Source organism: Peromyscus californicus, unplaced genomic scaffold (assembly GCF_007827085.1).
Source record: "Peromyscus californicus insignis strain IS unplaced genomic scaffold, ASM782708v3 Scaffold_13__1_contigs__length_99412109, whole genome shotgun sequence".
Lineage (NCBI taxonomy): Eukaryota > Metazoa > Chordata > Mammalia > Rodentia > Cricetidae > Peromyscus > Peromyscus californicus.
In genome coordinates this window covers 14,790,880-14,811,802 of record NW_026294424.1, presented here as the reverse complement: position 1 = coordinate 14,811,802, position 20,923 = coordinate 14,790,880, and the positions used below count along the sequence as shown (strand labels likewise).

Below are 20,923 nucleotides of genomic sequence, written 5' to 3'. Positions count from 1 at the left end.
GGCTAATGCAGGTTCTTTGTGGCAGTGCTTCAATGTGCTGTGATACTCTGAGGGGAGGAGTGATTTCGGTGGCTTCAAGGTATGGGACCCAGAACTCCCTGTTTTGCCTATTACTTCATGACTAGCCGTTTGTAGTGTTCTCGTCCCTTCTCTTTGACACAGTCAGGCTGACTGAGGCATAATTTACACACCATGAAATTTACCCATTTAAAGTCTTCAACTTAATTCCGGTTAATATATTTGTAGACAAGTGCACTGCTGTGGTCTGAATGTATGCCCCCAAATTCTTGTGTTGTATCTTACTTACTAGTGCAGTAGCATCAAAAGCTGTAGCTCTTAGGAGACAGGTAAGTCATGAGGTCAAAGACCTTCTGAATGGGATTAGGGCTTTAAGAAAAGGATTGAGTGGGTAGATCTACTCTCTTCTGCTCTTAGTGCATGGAGAGATGCGTGCCCCTATGGACGGCAGAGCACTGAGGTACCATCTTGGAAGCCAGGAGCAGTACGGACAGCAGAAGTACTGGTTGCCTTCACATTAGATTTTTTCCAGCCACTAGATTGTGATGTCTATATCCAGACTTGGAAGTGTTTGGCCATTTAGTAGATTTGTGTTTAGCATTTTGAAGAATTGCCAAACTTTCCCCGGGGGCCAAAGCACTATAGGAGAGTCCACCTTTTTCCAGTTTCACCCTGTTGTGACTGTGTTCTTAGAGCCTCACACATGCCAGGCAAGAACTCTACCACTGAACTCTATTCCCAAGTCCCTCTTTCTTAATGAAGTTAAACTTGGTTTAACCTTTCACTAGCTCTGCTTCTGGCGGCGCGTATCTGAGGGACCCATTATCAAATCCCATCATGGGGATGTTTTTCCAGTTAGGTGCCTTTTATTGTTATTGTCACTACTTTTTCTCTTGCTTGTCCTGACTAGGACTTTCAAACTAAACTGTGCTACATAAAAGTAGCAAAGGAGAAGGCGTGTCTTGTTCTCTGTCTTGGGGGACATGCTTTTACTACTCCACTATTGAGTGTTACATCACTCATGGGCTTTTCACAGTACTAACACAATATTAGGTAGAAGATATTCAATCTCCTTCCCCCTGGGATAGTTTTCAAGGAAGAATCCATATTGGTTGATAGTCCTGTAGTTCCCTGTAAGGTGTTCTGTTGGGTGTTTTTCACTGTGGCCATTTGGAACACGTGTGCCATGGTTTGCAACATTCCTTACTCTATTCATGTTTTCGTTTCTGAGGCCATAGAGCTAGTGAGGGTAGCGAGTAAGACTGTCTGAAGATGCACACCACCATCAAGTCTCTTGACTATCAGTTTACTGTCAGATCAGTATACCCATATGACATTGAAGGTAGACTGAGTTTGTAACACTCTCCCAGGGCCAACTTTGGCTTTTCAAGGGAGAACAGTCTACACTGTACTATACCAAGCCCTCAGGTGAAGGAAGAGGTGTGATAAGGCCCTTGCCCCATTTGGGCAGTGCCTCATGTTCCCAGGTCAGAAATAGATCCTTGAAGAGCTTTGCTCAGTCCCGAATGTGGTGACCTGACCACAGGCGGAACGTGGTTGGATGTTCCTACCCGTTGGGAGGCCCGGGATGCACAGTTGTTCACTGGAGCCTCACGGTTCATTCCTCCTAGGCAGCCAATTCTGGCCTCTTAACGTCACACATTTGGAACAAATGGACACAGATAGTGTCTCTCAGTACAAGCTGGGCAGTGTTGCTCCTCTGTAGCTAGGAAGATCTGAGTTGGGGTTCTGCCTCTGAGTTCACATAGACAAAGGGAAGATGGACGAGCTCTGGCTACTTCTGGGTGTTAGCCACCCCAAAGAAGTTGTCTGTCATCTGGGCTGCATTTCACCTGGAGGCAGGGCTAGAATTTTTCTTGGAAACTGGAAATACTGGAAGTGTGACATTTTCCTTTTGTCTCTCCCAGTGTGTGTGACTTGTCAGGAAGGCAGTTAGAGAAGTTCTCCATGATGGGGCTGTACATCCCGCCAGAATCAGCATGCCAGCTGGGGTTTGGGGAGCATAGCTGAGCTACTTTTCAAGGTGCTGACCTCGGGGGCCCCTAACAGAGAGCAGAATGGAAGGAACTGTCCCGGTCAGGGACATTCATATTTATGGCTGGGTCTCAAGTGAAAATTTATGAAGCCTGGTGTGCTTGAAGAAGCTATCTTGAAAGGGGTCGTATTCCAGGAACTCTTCTGTCAGTGCTGACTTGGAGGGTTGAGTTCAAGGGTGGTGTCTTGACTTCCTTCAGACTGCCCTAGGATGTGCATTGAAATCCTGGGTAATAAGTGAGGTCTTGGTCACCAGGGGAGCTACTTGAGGTTTAGGGGCCATGGAGGCAAAGGACACTGTGTGTGAAATTTTTTTTATAAGTTGTGTCCCGAGACCCATTGATCCTTAAAAATGACCAAAGAGCCTAAAGAACAGTGGTTAAATGGATACATATGTTGATCTTCACCTCCTCCTCGTTTTCAAGTATCTTTCTAGTTAGTTAAGGATGCCCCTATGCTTCAGTTCTTTCTGCCTCTGTCTCCAGAGTGCTAGCATTGTAGGCATACAACACCACACCCAGTCTTTTTTTTTTTTTTTAAATGCAGTGCTGGGCAATAAATTCAGGGCCATGCATGGTAGGTAGACACTCTACCAAATAAGCTGTATCTGCCAGTATTTGACATTTGAGACATCAAAGCAAATATATTTTAAAGGTTCCCTCCCTTTAAAACAATATGGGTATAATGTCACTTATGGAAAGTGGATTTGTTTTTTTAATCTGAAGAGAGACACTCCTGCCCATTTCTCAAATCCTTTTAGTGCCTAGTGTAGAAGAAAGCAGCTGGACTGTCAATCACATGCCCTATGAATCCAGAAAGGTCAACCGCCACCTAGGAAAGAATGAGAGGGAAGCAGGAAAGATTGCATTGTAGTCTCTTAAATGTAATTCTGGCCCCCTGAATCCTGGAGGGTTCTTGCTCCAGTGCATGAGGCCTGTCACATGTGCTCTGAGGAGTATGGGGTGGTGTAGGGACCTGGAGGCCCAGTGGAGTCTTGGCCCCTACAGTACCCTTTGCCAGAACCTGCCTGTTCCTTGAGGCACCTCGGTCTATGTTGTTGACTGCAGTTTCAGAGACATTTGCCTGGTTGCCAACTGTAAAGCACCGAGTTCTTCAGGTGTCCTGTTGTGTCCATAGACAGGGTAAGATAAAAGAGCACCCTAGAAATGTTGATGGCCAAGGCTATTTGCCACCTCAAGAGGAATTAGTTGAAGACTAAGTTTTTATCAGCCATGTAACAGAAGTGAATGGGACCAGGCCGAGTAGTACCTGGAGTCTGAGGGGTGTAGAAGAAGCTCTACCTTATTCAAATCTGGGGGCTTGACACATGAACTCAGGCAGCTATATCTTCCCCCTGCCCACTATTTGCTGAGCTTGTGCAGTAAACTGATCTGAACAGGTCTACTGACAGACAAGCTCTGTCTTCAGTTTCTCTTACCAACCAGGGGTCAGCAAAACCAATGCTAGTATCATTCCCATGCCATCCAAGAGTACTCTAGAGCAAAGGAGAGCTACTTGGCAGTGGTGGGATGACTAGGGCGTGGCAGGGTGGCCCTTTGTACTTGGTACATACAAGGCAGTAAGGGCTTTGCAGAGAAAGCAGCTTTCCCTCAGTGGCTCTTGTCTGTGGCTGTCTTTCAGGGCCACAGAGATGCAGCTGTGGTACATCCCATCAGAGGGCTTTGTTGCCTGAAGAGCAAAGGTCAGCAGCTTAAGGTCCCCTTCCATACCCCCTGAGGGTAAGCTCAGTCAGAACATGTTTAAACACTTGCTTACGTGCAGTTTTTGCAGAACTGATAAAAGTAATGGCTGACCATGCATGCCACAAGCTGTTTGTCTTTCCATGCTCTTCATTCCTGGGTCTTGAGCAATGATAAGCATTGGCGACACTGCTTATGGCTTGTATCCCTAGGCCTATGGAAGCAAAGTTAGGGCCCATATTAGAGACATAACCAAGGGTGGAAGTCTGAAAATATGATGAGCACCCAGAAGTATTAATTCAATCATTAATAATAATTAATTAATTCAGTAATGAGAAAATAGTGAATTTCAAAGCCTATATAATCACAACCTTCATCCTGGTAGGCTTATTCATTCTCTTCTAGATCCAATCTAAAAGAGGTATGTGATATCTCAGTCCATTACTATTGGTGTAATAAAATGTTATGTAAGGTTGTGTAAACCACACGGCTGCTGGCCATTAGCCCAAGGGTTCTAGAAGGAAGGAGAAGGGATAAGGCTCTTCCTTTAGGACAATTAATTCCAAAGTCGAGGGTCACTTGGGAATTGAAGGAGACAAACACGGAATTTTTGCTTTTCCTAACTAAATTTTCAGTCAGGTATAAAGCGTGGAGTCCAGTATTCGGCTTCCCATGGTTGTTTTTCCAAGTTGTAGCCATGATAGCATGTCTTCATCTAGTCTTAAGCAAAGAGTCAAAGCTCTACTTACTTCAAGTTTGCTCATACTACCCTCATCACTCCTGGAGGTGGGGGGTACAAGATACTAGGCTGAGGAGCAGACTGTAGGCTGGGGAGTCTGGTGGGATATAATTGTAAAGCTAGGCCAGCTCTCCCTCAGCTTCTGAGATAGGAAGCAGATTAGAGCTCAGACCTGCAACAGTGATGAGGAATCCATGGTGCATCACATAGTCTAGCCAGTCTTCCTTGACTGCTTGTCAATGGCCAGAGACTCCTTTGCACTCTACCTCTTCTGTTGCATACTTTTTTTGGCTATCCGCCATCTAAGAGCACTCTGCTTTATGACACTGGATTAGACCCCCTTTTTGTGTATTCAGAATTTAAGCCTTTTAGTCCTGTCCTGAGACATAGAGTAGTGATCAGGACCAAGGGTCCTGACCTTAAAGTGGCTTCTTAATGAAGAAATCACTACAAAATGAGTCCACGGGAGGAAAAACAGCAGCAGCAAACCTGCTTTTGGAGGATGGGGAAGAGGAAGTGAGAATGCTGAGCACCAAACCTGCTGTGAAATGGGTTAGGAGTGTGCAAGCTGGTTCCATCTCACAGGGAGGGATGGAATAGGTCAAGGCAGATGTGAACTTTGCCTCTGCAATGAGGTTGCAATCAGTAAAAGTAGATGGTTGGAAGAATTTTGGAGGACAGAATATGCCAAGGCTATAGGGAACAGGCATGGCTGGAGGCTCTGATAAACAAGGCTAGTCAATTGAGGGCCATCCATTTTTAGGCAACTTGAAGCAGAGGGAGGAACACCATGGAGTAGGCCTGGCCACTTCCATTGAACATTTGGATGAATTCAAAGCACAGTCAGTATTACGATTTGAATGTGTCCTTTGCATGTTTGTTGAGAACTGAATCTCCAAGTTCATATGTCAATAGTCTATAGAGCTCTGAGGCCTTTCAATGCGTAATAAAATTTAGATGAAGTATAAGAGATTCCCATGATGGTATTGAGTTTATAAGAAGAAGAGGTTAGATACAGACTAGCATATTTGTTGAGTTTCACCATGTGGTGCTTCCACCATGTTCTGGTGAACCAAGAAGGCCCTTGCCAGATGCCAAGCAGATGCCAGGGCCATGCACTTGGACTTGGCAGCATTTAGAACCATGAGCAAATAAACTTCTATTTATAAATTATCTAGGCTCAGATATTTTGATATCTCAGCAGAAGATGGGTAAGGATGGCATGTGGCTGGCGCTTAGCTCATGGACTCTGCAGTGTTGGGGGATGGGTGGGATGAGGATGCTGAGGGATGAAACAAGTTTCTATGTCTGAAGAGAAGAGGGTAGCTGCTGGTAGCAGTAGAGGAAGAAGTGAGTAGCTCTCAGTTGCTTTTATAGCCCAAATTTGTTAGTCTGGTGGATTGGGTGAAAGGCATGTGGGAATGGAGGAGGACTCTTGATGATGAGCTTTGGTGGGTGCCCCATAGGTGAACAGAATTAAGAGAAGTGAGGATTTCCGCAGGTCAGTTTCAGTTATCTCAAGTTTTCTGTGTGATCTATGGACATGAATGTCTCTTCAGCAAGGGTCAGCTCAACAAGGGAACTCCCTGAAGACTGGGTGTAAATTGAGCTGTGTTGCCCTGTCCCATAGGAATGGTAATAGAAGTATTTCCCTCCAGTGAAGAGAATGTGTTTCTACATTTGCTCTTTCAGGTTCCTCCATAAAAGTCTTCCATTCTTTTCAAAGAATTTCCTGTTCATTTCTGTCTGGAGTGTATTATTTTAGTGCTTTTGTGAATGAAATAATTTTTTACCCTCAGATTTTCTAATTACCCTGTTGATAGTGAGAGACAGAAAGAGAATGGTTGCAGCCTGCTCCCAGATTGCAGCCTTATCGAGTGTTCACCTTGGTTCCAATTGATTGTCCTTTCATTTCATCTGTAGATAACAATGGGTTTTTTTTAGATTCAATAATCTACCCTTTTATTTTATCATATCTGTATCCTATAATTTTTTTTTATTTTGCAATACAATTCAGTTCTACATATCAGCCACGGATTCCCCTGTTCTCCCCCCTCCCGCACCCCTCACCTTCCCCCCAGCCCCCCCCCCCATTCCCATCTCCTCCAGGGCAAAGCCTTCCCCACAGACTGAGATCAACCTGGTAGACTCAGTCCAGGCAGGTCCAGTCCCCTCCTCCCAGGCCGAGCTAATCAATGAGCACAGGACCCGGTCCCACTGCCTGGATGCCTCCCAAACAGATCAAGCCAATCAACTGTCTCACCCATTCAGAGGGCCTGATCCAGTCGGTGACCCCTCAGCCATTGGTTCATAGTTCATGTGTTTCCATTCGTTTGGCTATTTGTCCCTGTGCTTTATCCAACCTTGGTCTCAACAATTCTCGCTCATATAAACCCTCCTCATTCTCTCTAATTGGACTCCCAGAGATCTACCCGGGGCCTAGTCATGGATCTCTGCATCCAGATCCCTCAGTAGTTGGATGAGGTTTCTAGCACGACAATTAGGGTGTTTGGCCATCCCATCACCAGAGTAGGTCAGTTCAGGCTGTCTCAACAATGATTTTTTTTTTTAAATCTGTTTTCCTATTCAGTATTCCCTTTGCATTTCTGTTTATTATTTCACCATTTGGTCTTTGGCCCCTGGGATAGTTAGGTTTCATTATGTGTGGGCTTTTTGCCTTTGATGTAATAGAAATGGCCTTGTTTTGTCCCTCCCCCTCCCTTTTTTTGTGTGTACACATTCTGTGTGTGTGCTACTTGTCTGCTAGAAGTTTCTAGCATATACCACGTATAAGGTTAAGGGTGTTTATTGTTTCATACTTTATCACAAATCCTTAAGCAAGCAGGGGATTTTTTTTCCTCTTGCCAACTGTGCTTTGGATTTTAGGCTTTCTCTTTTAATCATATTTTTTTTAAAAAAATAATAGTAATGCTATGGATATGACTCAGTCAGTCAAATGCTTGCTCCGCAAGAATGGGTAGGACCTTCAGCACTCATGTGAAGAAGCAGGCATGGCCATACACATGTGTAATTCCAATGTTAGGGAGACAGAGACAGGAGTATCCCGATGCTTGCTGGCCAACCAGACTAGATGAGCTGGTGAGTTCCAGGTTCAGTAAATGTTTATCAGTTACTTTTCCGTTGTGTGATAAAATATCATAGCCAAAAACAAAAGGAAGAGTTTATTTTGGCATATGGTTCCAGAGGGAGTGTCCATAATGGCGGTGAGGAAGGCATTGAAGCAAATGGCCGAAGCAGGAAGCTAGCTGAACACATTTTCTCACATAGGAAGCCAGGAGAGTGAAGTGGAACAAGGCTGTAAGCTCTTAAGCCCCCTTCCCTCCATGGCATTCTTCCTCCATCAAAGCTCTGCATCCTAAAAGCTCCATAACCTCTGAAACAGGAATACCAGTTGAGCACCAAATGTACATGAGCCTATGGGGGACAATTTTTATTTATACCACTGCAGCAAGAGACCCTGCCTCCAAAAGTAAGATAGAGAGCAATTGATAAAGACATCTGACACTGACTTGTTTTTTATATGCACATATGTACACACACACACACACACACACACACACACACACACACAAACACATACTTGTTCATATTACCACACACATACATACTTGTACTTCACCTTTTTATCTTTTGAGACAGAATCTCTCACTGAATTTGTGGCTCCCATGCCTGACCCTTTACATGGGTTCCAGGGACCCAAACCAGATCCTCATGCTTGCACAGCAGGGATTTTACCAATGGAGTTTTCTGCTTAGACCACTTCTCTCTTTATTTTCAATTTTCAAGATGCTAGTTGTTTTCAAATCCAGAGCCCCATACAGGCTGGATAACTGCACTGCCACTGAGCTATACTGCATCTCCTGTATTTAATTTTTTGATTCACTTTGAAGCTGCCCTTATGTTCTACCCATAGCATTTTGAAATTTTATGATTGCTTTTTAGAAATTTGCCATTTCTTCCATTCCTATTTACTCATATATTTCTTAATTTATCCTATTAAGCATCTTACTTTGTGAAAACACAGTAGTCTCTGGTATCTTTCCAATATGGAATTTGCTTTTTAAAATTTATTCTGCCCCCTTTCAAGAAGGCCTAGGCTTCCCTGTGGCCAACTAGGTTGAATATCTTTGTTGTGAAAAGTTGGAATTTGTTGCGTGTCTAAATAGTCACTGTTATTACTCTAAATATTTAGTGTGTGAAAGCTAGACAGAAGGAACACTTTATGTTAGCTCAGGAATTTTTGGAAGATACCAAAGATACCAAACAAGAATCAAGAGGTACCTTGTTTCTTGAAAATCTTGGAGTAAGAAGCAAAGACATCTGTTTTCTCCAGGTTAGTATCTCCTTTAATAAGATCTTAAGTTTTTTTCCGTGTCTAACTATACAGATGCATGAGACATATTTTCTTGACTAAAAGGAAGACAGACAAAGGAGTTTCATCTGGACTCAGTCTCCCACAGGATGGTCAAGGTCATCCTATGACCATGGCATGTTGGTCTGCTTTGGAACATTACCAGAGCCTGCTGCTGTAGGTGCTGTCTGGGGTCATCGTAAGCAATGTCCAGGAGAGGTGTTTGTACAGGCTCTGTGGCTATGGATCAACCCTCAGGTCATTGTGGTAGGTTGTATATTACTCAGTTCATTTTGTAAGACTTAAAAGGTGTTTTGTTTATTTTTCCAACTACAAAGTTTTAACATCTATTTTCTTGAAACTAGACAAAAATGGTTGATGTGGTGAGCTTCTCTAAATTTTTAAATTTTACCTTAGAGATTGGCTTATTGTACCCTCACACATTTTTAAAGCAAGTCTCTAAATCTGAAGGCACATGTGTGGCAGAGGCATTCTGCGAGAATCCAGGAAAAGATTATATCCAATAGAGGTAGAAATCTCCAAATATGGGAATTAGATAGGATCCATTAGCTGTCTTTCTGGCAGCTTTAAATCTGTTTTCCAGGGCCACTTCAAAGCTAACAATTTTTCATCTGATAATGGGAGCATTTGCTATGTCACAGATGGTGACAGCAGGTATTTATTTAATGTTTACTGTATGGTTAGAGCTTGTCCTCAGTCTTTATGTACATTAATCCTCACAAAAATCCTATAAGGGAGATTTTACTTTACTTTATATTTGTTTTGTAACTAGGGACATTGAAGCTCAGTGAGGCAAATAATTGCCCAGATGTAGCCTGCTGAGTCAGGGTAATATCGGGAGACAAACTAGGGCTCTGTGAGTCCTATGCCTGGATTCTTAACCACATGCCAGGACCAACTGGCAGGTAAGAGGTAGCAAGGGTCTTATTTTCACCCTTAACAATTAGGAAAAGTCTGTTGCTGTATCCTTCATTGAGTTTACTTACCTGTTCAAGACCCCCCACATCATAGATAGACCAGTGGAAATGCAGCAACCATGAATGAGTGAGTATCTGTTTAAACCCATGCTCCATGCCAACCACTCTACCAAGTTAGTTATTGTTTGTATCATGTAGAAATATTGAAATCCAGTGGCATCCTAGTACAGTTGATTAAGATGCACAGTGAAGTGGGCTTTTATCAACCCAGTACCATGCAGAGGACTCATGGTCCAGGAGAGGGATGGATTGTCCATCTCCTGCAGGGCAAGGGTTTGTCCTTACCTTCCCATGCTCAGAACAAGACCTTGGGCTATTTGGCACACAAGACTTGAATGTAAATCAGAGCAAATCATGAGGTCTAGACATCAGACTACAGGCCTTCCTGTTCTGCATCCCTCCTCTAAGAAAGCTCATGTACCACTCAGAATGTCCTCTGAGCTAAGGGTCCCCAAGAACTATACCCAGGTATAGCTAAATTTTTCCTGTACTTTCTTTTCCACCAAGGCCAATTCTTTCTCAGCTTCAGGTGATGATTCTCTTGGACTACTTAAGTCCTTGTCACCTTCTAAGGTTTTGAACAAATTACTCAGTTCATCATTTTTTACCCCAACAACAAATGGGAAATGTCTCAAATAATCTTTGAAAATCATTAAGAGTCCATAATCAATCTCCTAATTTGCACCTTTTGGGGTCTAATTTTTTGTAGACCTATTTTATATCCTGAATAGTTAATAGAATCTCCTCTTTGTATCTTTTCAGGAGCAATATGTAATCCCCAACTAGGCAAAATTTTCTTTACTTCTTCAAACATTTTTTCTAAAGTATTTGCATTTGAATCAGCTAATAAAGTATCGTCCATATAATGATAAATTATAGATTTAGGAAATTTTTTGCGTATTGCTTCCAATGGCTGTTGTACAAAGGGTTGGGCTATTCAACATTCCCTGTGGAAGAACCCTCCGTTGCTATCTCTTAACTGGTTGAGAATTATTATAAGTAGGCACCGTGAAGGCAAATCTTTCTCTGTTCTTTTCTTGTAAGGGTATTGAAAAGAAACAGTCTTTTAAATTGATAACTATAAGAGGCCATCCTTTAGGTAACAGAATAGACAAAGGAATTCCAGACTGTAGAGAGCCCATTGGCTGAATTACTTTACCAATTGCTCTTAGATATGTTACCATTCTCCATTTACCAGATTTCTTTTTAATCACTAATATAGGAGAATTCCAAGGGCTGGTTGATTCCTCAATATGCTGCACATTTAACTGCTCTTGTACCAGCTCTTCTAAAGCCTCAAGGACCTCTTTTTGATGCTGGTTGGCCCTTGGGATGAATTCTTGCAAGGCTTTTGGCCAACCTAAGGTATAAGCAGGAGATGCATTCAGGGAAGGTAGAAGAGGGCTAAGGCAGGAGCCTCTATTTTGAGGGAAGATGACTGTCAGAGTGTTCACTCCAGCTGCTGAAATGGACCACAGATGGTAAAACCCAACAACAGATTTTTTTTTTATATCACAATCCTGGAAATCTATGGTGAAGGAGTTGGTAGGTTGGCTTCTCTCTCCCCTTGGCTTGCCAGTGTAGTCTTCTCTCTGTCTTCACATGCTTGTTCTTCTGTGTATGTCTATGTTTTAACCTCCTCTTCTAAAGGCGTGACATGAGTCATATTGGACCACCCTCATGACCTCACTTTAACTTAGTTACCCCTTCATGACCCATCTCCAAATACAGTTACACTTTTAAGTATTGGGGTTAAAACTTCAACATATGAATGTTCTAGGAGCACAGGTGGCCCATTACAGATAGAAGCCAGATTAAGGGGCTCATGTGGGGCTAGGGAACTGGACTCCCATCACTTGCCTTTACTGATGTCCACAGCCCTTGATAGAGTGTTCTGGGATGATTTCTCTTCAAGACCCTTACTCTCTTCCTCATGGCACAGATCAGTATGGGTGTTAGGGCTTTGGTGTCTGAGACACCCCCCCCTCCTCCCCCCCCCCCCCCCCCCCCCCCCCGCAGGGAACAGTTACAAAGTGAATGTCTTAGCTCTCAATTGATCATTATAGATGGTATTTGTAGTGCCTACAGTTTCAGGCTGGTGTACACCTAGGGAGGATGATCCCAAGTTGGTGGGCCAGAAACAGTGCTCTGACATCCAGCAGTAAAAGCCCCCTTGGATCTCTCTGTCCCTTAGTATTACCAGAGAGTCTTTCTCCACAACAAGAATTTATTGTGAGCAACACTGAGGTTCCTTGAGGTGTAGGTCTATTTTTGTTTCTGGCATGCCTCTGCGGGGTTGAAGAGGCACATCTGAAATAGGCAGAAGGCCATCTCTAACCACTCTTGGCCCCACTGGGATCATCTGACCAAGTTGCATCTCCTGTGTTTTTCTTTTCTGGTTACATCATTCAAATGGAGCTCTTCCTCAAAGCCTCTGCATTCCAATAGCCTGATCAGGACTGCTTGATGTGGACAGGCATGGAAACGAAGACTCATTTCACAGTTGGCCTTTCTGGCTTGAAATGTGGTTATCAATAGCAGCTTAAGTAATGGGGCCTCCTGGCAGGAAAGGCCTAGTGCGTTGGCAGGCCCCACCTTTCATCTGGACTCCAAGAGCTGGGTCTGCAGATATCCATTGCTGTGTTTATTTTAGTTGGTTTTTCTGGTATTGGGGATTGAACCGTGGGCCTCACATATACTAACTAAGCAAGCATTTTACCAGTGACACTCCCTGAACCTTATTGCTCTGATTGACAACTTTGAGTCCTCACAGGTGTCAGTGGGTAGTGAATATAGGGTGTGGCCCACCAAACATTGCTCCAAGGAAGTAATTTCCAGGCTTTTTTAGTTGTAAGGTTTTTTTGGGGGGTAGGGAGAGTTGTTTAGTTTTGATTCATCTGTTGAGCCCACACTGGTCCTGAACTTACTCCATAGACAAAGACAGGCATAGACTTCAGGAAAGCCAGTTAATGGTGGTACACCTATGCTTCCTGGTTCTACGTTTCATCCTAAATCCTGACCAGACAGCTCCTAAGACAATGTGATGGGGAAATGGCTATAGTAGAAGATGGTAGTATAGTCTGGACTCTCTGCTCCAGAATATATATCTAAGACAGTGCCAGCCCACCAGGGATACCAACAGGGTTCCTCAGTATCCCTGGGCCCATTTGTTAAGGGGTGATCTGACCGGAAACTAAACTGATTGGATTAGTAAGCCTTGAAACTGTTAGTGGATTTGTTCTCACTTTGCTAACTCTTTTTTTTTTTTAATTCATTCCACATGTTTGTAGTGGGCACACACTTGGTACAGAGCACTCTTATTTAGGGGATACTTTGAATGGAAAGATTCTGCTCAGAAGTTATGCTTTGATTGAAGCCCAATCCCTTGGCATTTCAGGAGGATGATACAAAATAGAATCAGGGTTTGTGGCAGGGGCAGATTGTTGTCAGCCAGGAATGGCTTTGCGGTGTCAGACCAGGGCATCCAGGCCTGGTGTGGGCAAGGCTTGTGGTTTGAACTGAGATGTCCTCTGAAGGCTCATGTGTTGGAGACTTGGCTGTCAGGTGACGGGCTTTGGGGAAGTGATTGCATTCTGAGGGCTCTGACCGAATTGATGGATGATTCCCCTGATGGGTTCATGGTACTCAAAACAAGTGGGGTTTGCCTTAGATGAAACAGGTCACTGAAAGGATGCCCCAGACATTGGGAAGCAAGCCTCCTCTGCCACATACTCTTGCTACCATGATGTTCTCAGAGGCCCAGTAGAATAGAGGCAGTAAAACATGAACTGATAGCACAAGCCAAAAGCAACATTCTTACATTTTGAGGGAGACTTGTATTCTCCTGTGGAATTCCCTTACTGCTTCATTTTGCCTCACCGTTTTTACTCAGCTCTTTTACTCAGCTCGTCCTGACTTGGTGGTTTTCTGTGTTGTGCCTTGTCTCTCAGATCACACCAGATCATTTGCCTTGCCATCCCTCATCAGCCAACAAGATGATTTGTCAGTCTACTTGTGAATCACAGCACAAACCCTTTGCACAATCACAGCGCAAACACTTTGTTTCAGGAGTGTTTGCAATTCTTATAGAAACAATTCTACAGTAGCTTCTTTTAAATCTTCTGAGTCGTCTTGATGTTGGTATCTATTGTCTTTTCTTAGTTAAGCTGCCATTTTCCTCATTCTTCATCTGACCAGTTGTTCTCCCAGTGTATTTTAGGCATTGTATCCTGTGTCTCTGAATCCTGATTAAACTTCCTCTTAGTGAGCAGTTTCCCTCTTGACCTGTAGAGTGCAGCGGATGCTATGTACCCAAGCAGTGAGGAAGGGATGAGGAAGGAAAGAGGCCACATGCATTGTCCCATCATTGCAAAGTGGTAGAGCTGCCTGTGGGTCCCATAGACACTGCTTTCCCCATGAGGAAAAATAGATACATCTAGCCCCAGCTCTTCCTGTTCCCCTCACTGATAATGGGGTAGAGGGAGTTGGCTCCCATTAGCCCTTATTGGCTTTGCCCCCTATAGAAGAATCAGTTCATCACCTACTTTCACCAAATGAGAAATGATTTAGGTCCCACTTGGCAGCATACACAATCCTGGGGATTGGTGTGTTACTGCCTGAGGCATTTCAGAATCTGGGAGGGAGTGGGATGCTAACTCCTGATGTCTCCCTAAAATTAGTGGTAGGACTATCTTTTTCCATTAGTGCTTGGCTAGTGGGTGCTGTTAAAAAGCCCTGATTCTCTTGGTAGTAAGAGTAGGAAAGCCTGAGAGGAATGGCACTGCACCATCTTGGCAGAATTAGAGACTTCTACTTTGGCTTTTTCCCGTTTTTTCCAATGGGTTTTGCTGTGCTGCCCAGATTGGCCTCAAACTCATGGTCTTCCTACTTTGCCTCCCTAATGCTGGAATTTCAGGCACGCACCACCGCTATAACCAGTCCTACTTTGGTTTAGTTTCCTACTTAAACATTTTCATTTCCACATGGCTGGTGCATTTTAGGTCAATGTTTAGGGAGTTGTCATTTGGCCCTTAGGAGGTTCAGCCAGAAATTGAAAATAATTGTCAGAATTCTCACAGTACCTTCTAGAAGTCAAGTCTAAAAAACCACAGCACTTTCCTGAATTGGAAGGACCATAGCTCAGTGATCTTTGAAAGTCTGATGGCTTATCCGTCTTCTGTTTCTTCTTGAGTTGCTGACCCATCTCTTTTTGGGGGGTTTCAGAAACACTATTATTATACCTCTCAGAACTGAAGAAAGATCTGATTGCTAATCCTGAAATCATGGTGCTTTAATTGTGGTCAGTGCCAGTGGGTCTATAAACCAAGAATTTCTCAAGAATGAAATCATATTGAAGTATTTGTGGTTATTGATACATTTCTGACACTGTAGGGTGTTGGATCATTAGAGATAAGGCTTACTCTTAATGTTTTTAAGCAGTGATGAGGCCAATATTGCAGTAGGACAGAGTATAGTGCAAGTCAAGAAGCAGTTAATGTGGCATTTAAGATAATTTACAGAGATCAAAATCTAGCAGTCTCAGTTCAGGCACAATCTCTGTAGCTTCTGATGTCATACAGTGTGGTCTGGTCCTTGGAACATGTACAGATGTTAGGAGTGGTGTGTTGGGAAGTAGATAACAACACGAAGTACGTGTCAGACAAAGAGGAGAGTAGCAGTTGTTATGGGTACAGAGACCAGATAAGGTTAATAAGCTTAGCAACAGCACACCAGTTCAAGTGTGCTGTACTTTGTATGTGCAAGGTACCGGTCTGTTTGATCACCCATGCATTGATACATGTCAATAAGTATCCTTCGCCACAGCAGAGAGGTGGCAGCACCAAGACATTCAGAAGCTAGACACTCTTGATACTTAATATTTGAGGTTTCCATGTTTGTAAATTTGACTACTTGCTGAAGCTCCCAGATCTATTATTTTGTAGACCTTTGTGGTCAGTCACAGATACGCATGCAGGAATAAGAAACATGTGTTCTAGTGGAGGTCAGACAAGGATTCTATACTGGAAACCAAAAGTTTGTACTATGGTCTGGTTGTTGTCAGATAAAGTATCTTTAAGCTGAAACGTATATAAGACAAGCTTCTGTATTTCTCAGTTGTCAAAAAAATACAGCCAGAAACTCCCACAATCCCAACTCTGTGTTTCATGTATATGTAACAGCAGATTTCACAGCCATGATGCTCATGGTGACTTTCAGAAGCAAACTGCCATGCAGAATCTACTCAATACAGGGTCTTGAGTGTCTCCCCCCCCAAAAAAAAAATCACATACTTCCACTATACAATGGTACAAAGTAAACATTTCTACTTTAATAGGAAGGAATGGGGGGAGTAGCAAGCAGAGCAAAGCAAGACCAGTAAGGCAAATACCACCTCGATAGCTTCAGATCTAGCATCTGGATCTTGATGGAATCATCCAGAGGGCTAGGTAGCTCCACCATCCAGCTCTGCTGGATGTACCGCAGTAGCATCTCTTAAGTCAGTTCCACCTCATGCATTCCTGTAGGTTGCCTTAGCAGGTATCCTGTGGTCTCAGCATCTCCAGTATCTTGGGGGTCTTTGCCGAAACTTGATTTTTACCTTCACAGCTTCATATAACTGCAGGGCCTCCTCATAGGAACTGCAACACTAGCACACATTGCCTGGCATCAGGTGCCCTCTAAAGCCATGGAACAGTGAACTTTTCGATCTTAATTCTCATTCCTGCAAAGATAGGGCCATAAAGATGACACTGCCACTTCGTTCTGCCAGCTCTTGATGGAGAATAGTCCACTTAAAGCACAGCTATGCTGTCTTAAAATTTCCTCTGCTGAGGAAATCCATCTACTGCTTTTAAAGCCATCCTGAAACAAGTTCTTAGGACAGGGGAAGAATGTAGCCAAGTTCTTGTTTTGTTTTACCAGCAAGCATGTCCTCTTTCTCACCTCCCAATAAAGTCTTTGTTTCCTCTGATACCTCATGATCCAGGTATCCACCATCTGCATTTTTCTAGCCTTCTAATCTTCCAAACTCTTACCAGAAAAGCAGTGCCTTCACAACCTGAGTATTTTCCCCTGGGCCCACCTCTTAAGGGTTCTACCACCTCCCAACACTGCCACATGGAACACCAAGCACATGTGCTTTGGGGAGATTGATTTTTTTTTTTATACACAGCTCCAGACCTCTTCATGACACCATCCTTGTTTTACCTGAAAGTCTGATATATAAAGCAGATCTACCTACCTCCATCCATTGAAGAAAGAGTATTATTACTATTAGTATGCAGGGAGCAGAAAGATCACATCAGTTGAGGTTTTGCTAAGTGAGGCACCTCGACTAAGAATAACCTCACCATTCTACCTTCTTCCAAACATTCCCTATCCTTCTCAACAGAAATGCCCTCTTGAGTGCTCATACTCAACATTAGACTCTTTCATATCTATCTTCCAGTTGATATAAGAGCTTTATCCTCAGGCTGCATCCTCTGGGGTCTAAGCAAAGGATTCAGCTGGTGCCTCAGCATTTTTCCCTGTCCAGGTCCTCTACAAAATGTCCTCTACACAGGAACCAGAGTGACCCTGTAAGATGGGGACTTGTCTTACCCTACTGATTTCCCAGCTCACATATTTGTGGTGAGTCTGGATGGGCAGAGTCCTCACAATAGGTTCTCCACCGCCCTGGCCCAGCTAGCTCTTCTTTCTGTATGGGGACGGGTATGAAGAGAGAGGGTGGAGGGCCAGGGTTGAAAGGAGGAGGGAAAGAAAGCAGAAAGGAGGGAAGTCAGTTAAATCATGGAAAAAGTGCTTCCTTTCACCTTGCTTTAGAGAACTGCCTTACTAGATTAAAGGCTTGAAGACATATTAGCGGAAAGCCAAGCATTTGGCTTTGTATAAAACCCAAACTTATTTTACTATAAAGCCTTGTCTGTTTTGTGGATTTGGAAAGAATGTGGGAACTTTCTCCAGACTTCTGCTGAGCTCTGCTTTTTTCTTCATCAAGAGCATGTACCCCAGCCAACTTTGGGGTTTAAATTTTGTACCTGCTATTTCTGGCTTGAAGAGGATTCCTCAACCCTTCCCCAACCTCACCCACCACCAGTGACCTAGAGAGACAAGACCACTAAAATCTCTAAATGCTTTGGAATATCTCCCTGACTTGTACTGTACACATTGTAACTATTTTAAAAGAAAGTCCCTGTTTATCCCAGTTCTGATCTTTCCAGTGTAGAATCGCACACATGAAACCTGAAGAAGACCACATTTAAAATTTGTAGGTATGAACCTAGGAGCCTGTCTGCCAGGCAGTGGTAGGTGGAAACACTTCAGAGACTGTGAAAAGAGAGTTGTCATGCAAGTTATGAAGAAGTTGGGAAAGAATTCCACTGGAGGTGTTACAGTCTTGAAGAGATTCTGTTGATGTAGGGTGCTGAGCCTCATGCATTACAATGAGTTGTGTCACTGGAAAGACACAAAGACTTCACATAGCCTTCCTGATAGGGGAAATGTACAAAATTATTCAAGATCCAAGGGTAGAAAGTGGTGAAGAGTGATCAGACATGGAGAAGTTCAGAGCAAGAAAGAATGAGTCCTTACATTCCCAGAGCTGGAGATGTAACATGGAGAGTGAATGACTGGAGCAGAGCCAGTACATGAGTTCTGCTAAGAGCTGTGTGGAAAAATCTTTTGGTTTTGCAGGCCATAGTGTAGGTGACTATATAATTGTCACTGTAGCATGAGAACAACCATGGGTAATACAAAAATGAATGTGGGTAGCATCATCCCATAGACTTGGTACTTGAGTGGAATAAAAGGGAAAAAAGAAAGCCAGTAATGGTGACATTCTTCTTGTCTGCCTCTTGGCCACCATGATATAAGGTAATGTACTATAACACTCCTCCTGACATGATGACCTGGCACATCTGAAACCACTAGCTCAAGGACATCTTCCCTGAAGTGATTTTTCTCAGTTGCTTGGTCACAGCAACAAAAAAGTCTTAATATAGAAAACCCGGACTAGAGAAGTGGGATCTTTGCTCTAAGAATTGACTTGAGAGGGGTAGAAATGATTGGAAATGTGGCTAGATAAGCCCAAGAATGCTGTAAGCAAAGTTTAATGGGCAATTCCAGTGGGAGATTAGAATACTAATAGTGATATAGACAGTAACTACTGTGTTCATGTAGATGGATTTCATGTGGAAACATGGACTCCTAGGAACTGGACTAGAGGCCATTGATGTTACATTCTGGCAAAGAACATGGTTAAATTTGTCCATACCTTCAAACTTTGTGAGAGGTAACATTAATAAAGGTGATGGACTAATCTAGCAGAGGAAATTTCAAGGTAATCCAACATTCAGGCTATGGCATGGTTATTGCTCTCTGCTTTTAGCCAGGTTTACATTGAAAATCAGGAGCAAAAGTAAGACATAAGACTGAAAAGGTCTGTAGTTTGGGAAGAAAAGTCATTGTAAAATGGTAATGAAGATGTGATTTTCCAAGAGATAAATATCATTAAAGAGAAACTTCATACTTTGCATTGGTGTAACCAGTAAAACTGGGCTTCCCTCTTTTGAGTTCTTAGTCATGTTAATAAAGGAATTTAAAAGTGTTCTTGAAAGGAAGCTCAAAGACAGACAAGCTGTGCATCTCGGAAGCAGCCAGGAAGTGAGAATTGGAAAGAAGGAAGAAAGAAAGCTATAGCATTTGAGTTAGGCTGCCATGTTCTTCAGTGGGGGTAGCGAGCAGCCACATGGTAGACAAATAGCTGTGTGGGGGTTAAGGTGGTAGAGAAAACTTTAGAGAATGAGTGAGAAAGTCCACAATATCAGGAAAAATATGCCCTGGTTTGGGCTAGTATCACAAAGGAAAAGAAACAGGCTTGATCTTGAGGCTCTTTCTCAGGTAATCATAGCTTCTCTGTTTAAGATGGTGATAGAGGTTGTACTCAGAGAACAGAAATCAACAAGTAAGTGAACACACACATATATATATACACCACTTGGGCATAATGCTTTCTTGAAAATTTATAATAGTTAATTAGGAAAATTATCCAATTCCATGACTTTTTGTATAATGGGAATGGAGATAGGTTATACTCAATATCATCTTCACTATTTTCTATTTTATGAGTTTTAGATTTTTCTTATTTTTAGTTTATGTTTTTAAGAAAAAATTGTTGAAATTTTTAAATTTATTTCCCAGCATTCATACAGTTTCTCTTATTAGAAATCATTATCTTTCTTTTGGCAATCTTTTATTGTTTTTTAGGTTGTGTTTTGAAGAGAGTTGTATTTGATTGCTGTCCTTGGGTTTTGGTAAATTGTTTTCTTCTCTGGTTTGTTTTTGACTATTTCCTTCCTTCTGCTGTGTGTGGGGAGCAACATTGTTATTTAACTTCTCTTTTATAAAAGATGCAAGTGTCATTGTACTAGTTTCCCTTGCTTGTTTCTCTTGCCTCATTTATTTGTCTTGACACATGATGGTGTGTATTGTTCTAATTGTCTAGGGACTATTATTGTATCAATTTCCCCCTTGGACCAGTTATTTAGGCCAGAGCTTGTTTTTAATTTTAAAGTTTTCTGAGTTTTTTACTCATTTCTGGATCTGTTGTATTGGGCTGTCGTGTGGAGTCTCTGGCCACATTGCCTACAAGTCCCAATGTCAGTATTTGGACCCCATGGAATGCTGGTTGAGCTTCTAGAACTTGGAAGAGGTTCTTCCCAGGACCACATTCTTCAGCTTCAAAGATCTTTGCATTTTTTTAAATGCATTGCTGTTCTTTGTGACTTAGTATTTTTAAATCATCTCACATGTTTGTCAATATTCATAAATGCCTGTTTTTCATAAGTATCCGGCAACTCCTTCTTAGCACACATTCTTTTAACCTCAACTGGGATTTATTCCTTCTGTTAGAAATAAGTTTGGGGTTGTGACAAAATCACTCAAAAGGGTGAGCTCCTCGGAAGTGGAGGAGTAAGCACACCAGGATGGGACATGCACTTAAGTTTTATTTTACAGCAGATGGTGACTGTGTCTTTTCCTCATT

The 20,923-nt window shown here is 42.7% G+C and overlaps 1 protein-coding gene across 7 annotated transcripts in view; it reads left to right on the top strand.

The window, feature by feature from the left end:
• The window catches only part of Grb10 (growth factor receptor bound protein 10), a 115,429-nt gene that overhangs the window by 17,598 nt on the left and 76,908 nt on the right, over window positions 1-20,923 (top strand). The gene's annotated exons all lie outside the window — the stretch shown is intronic.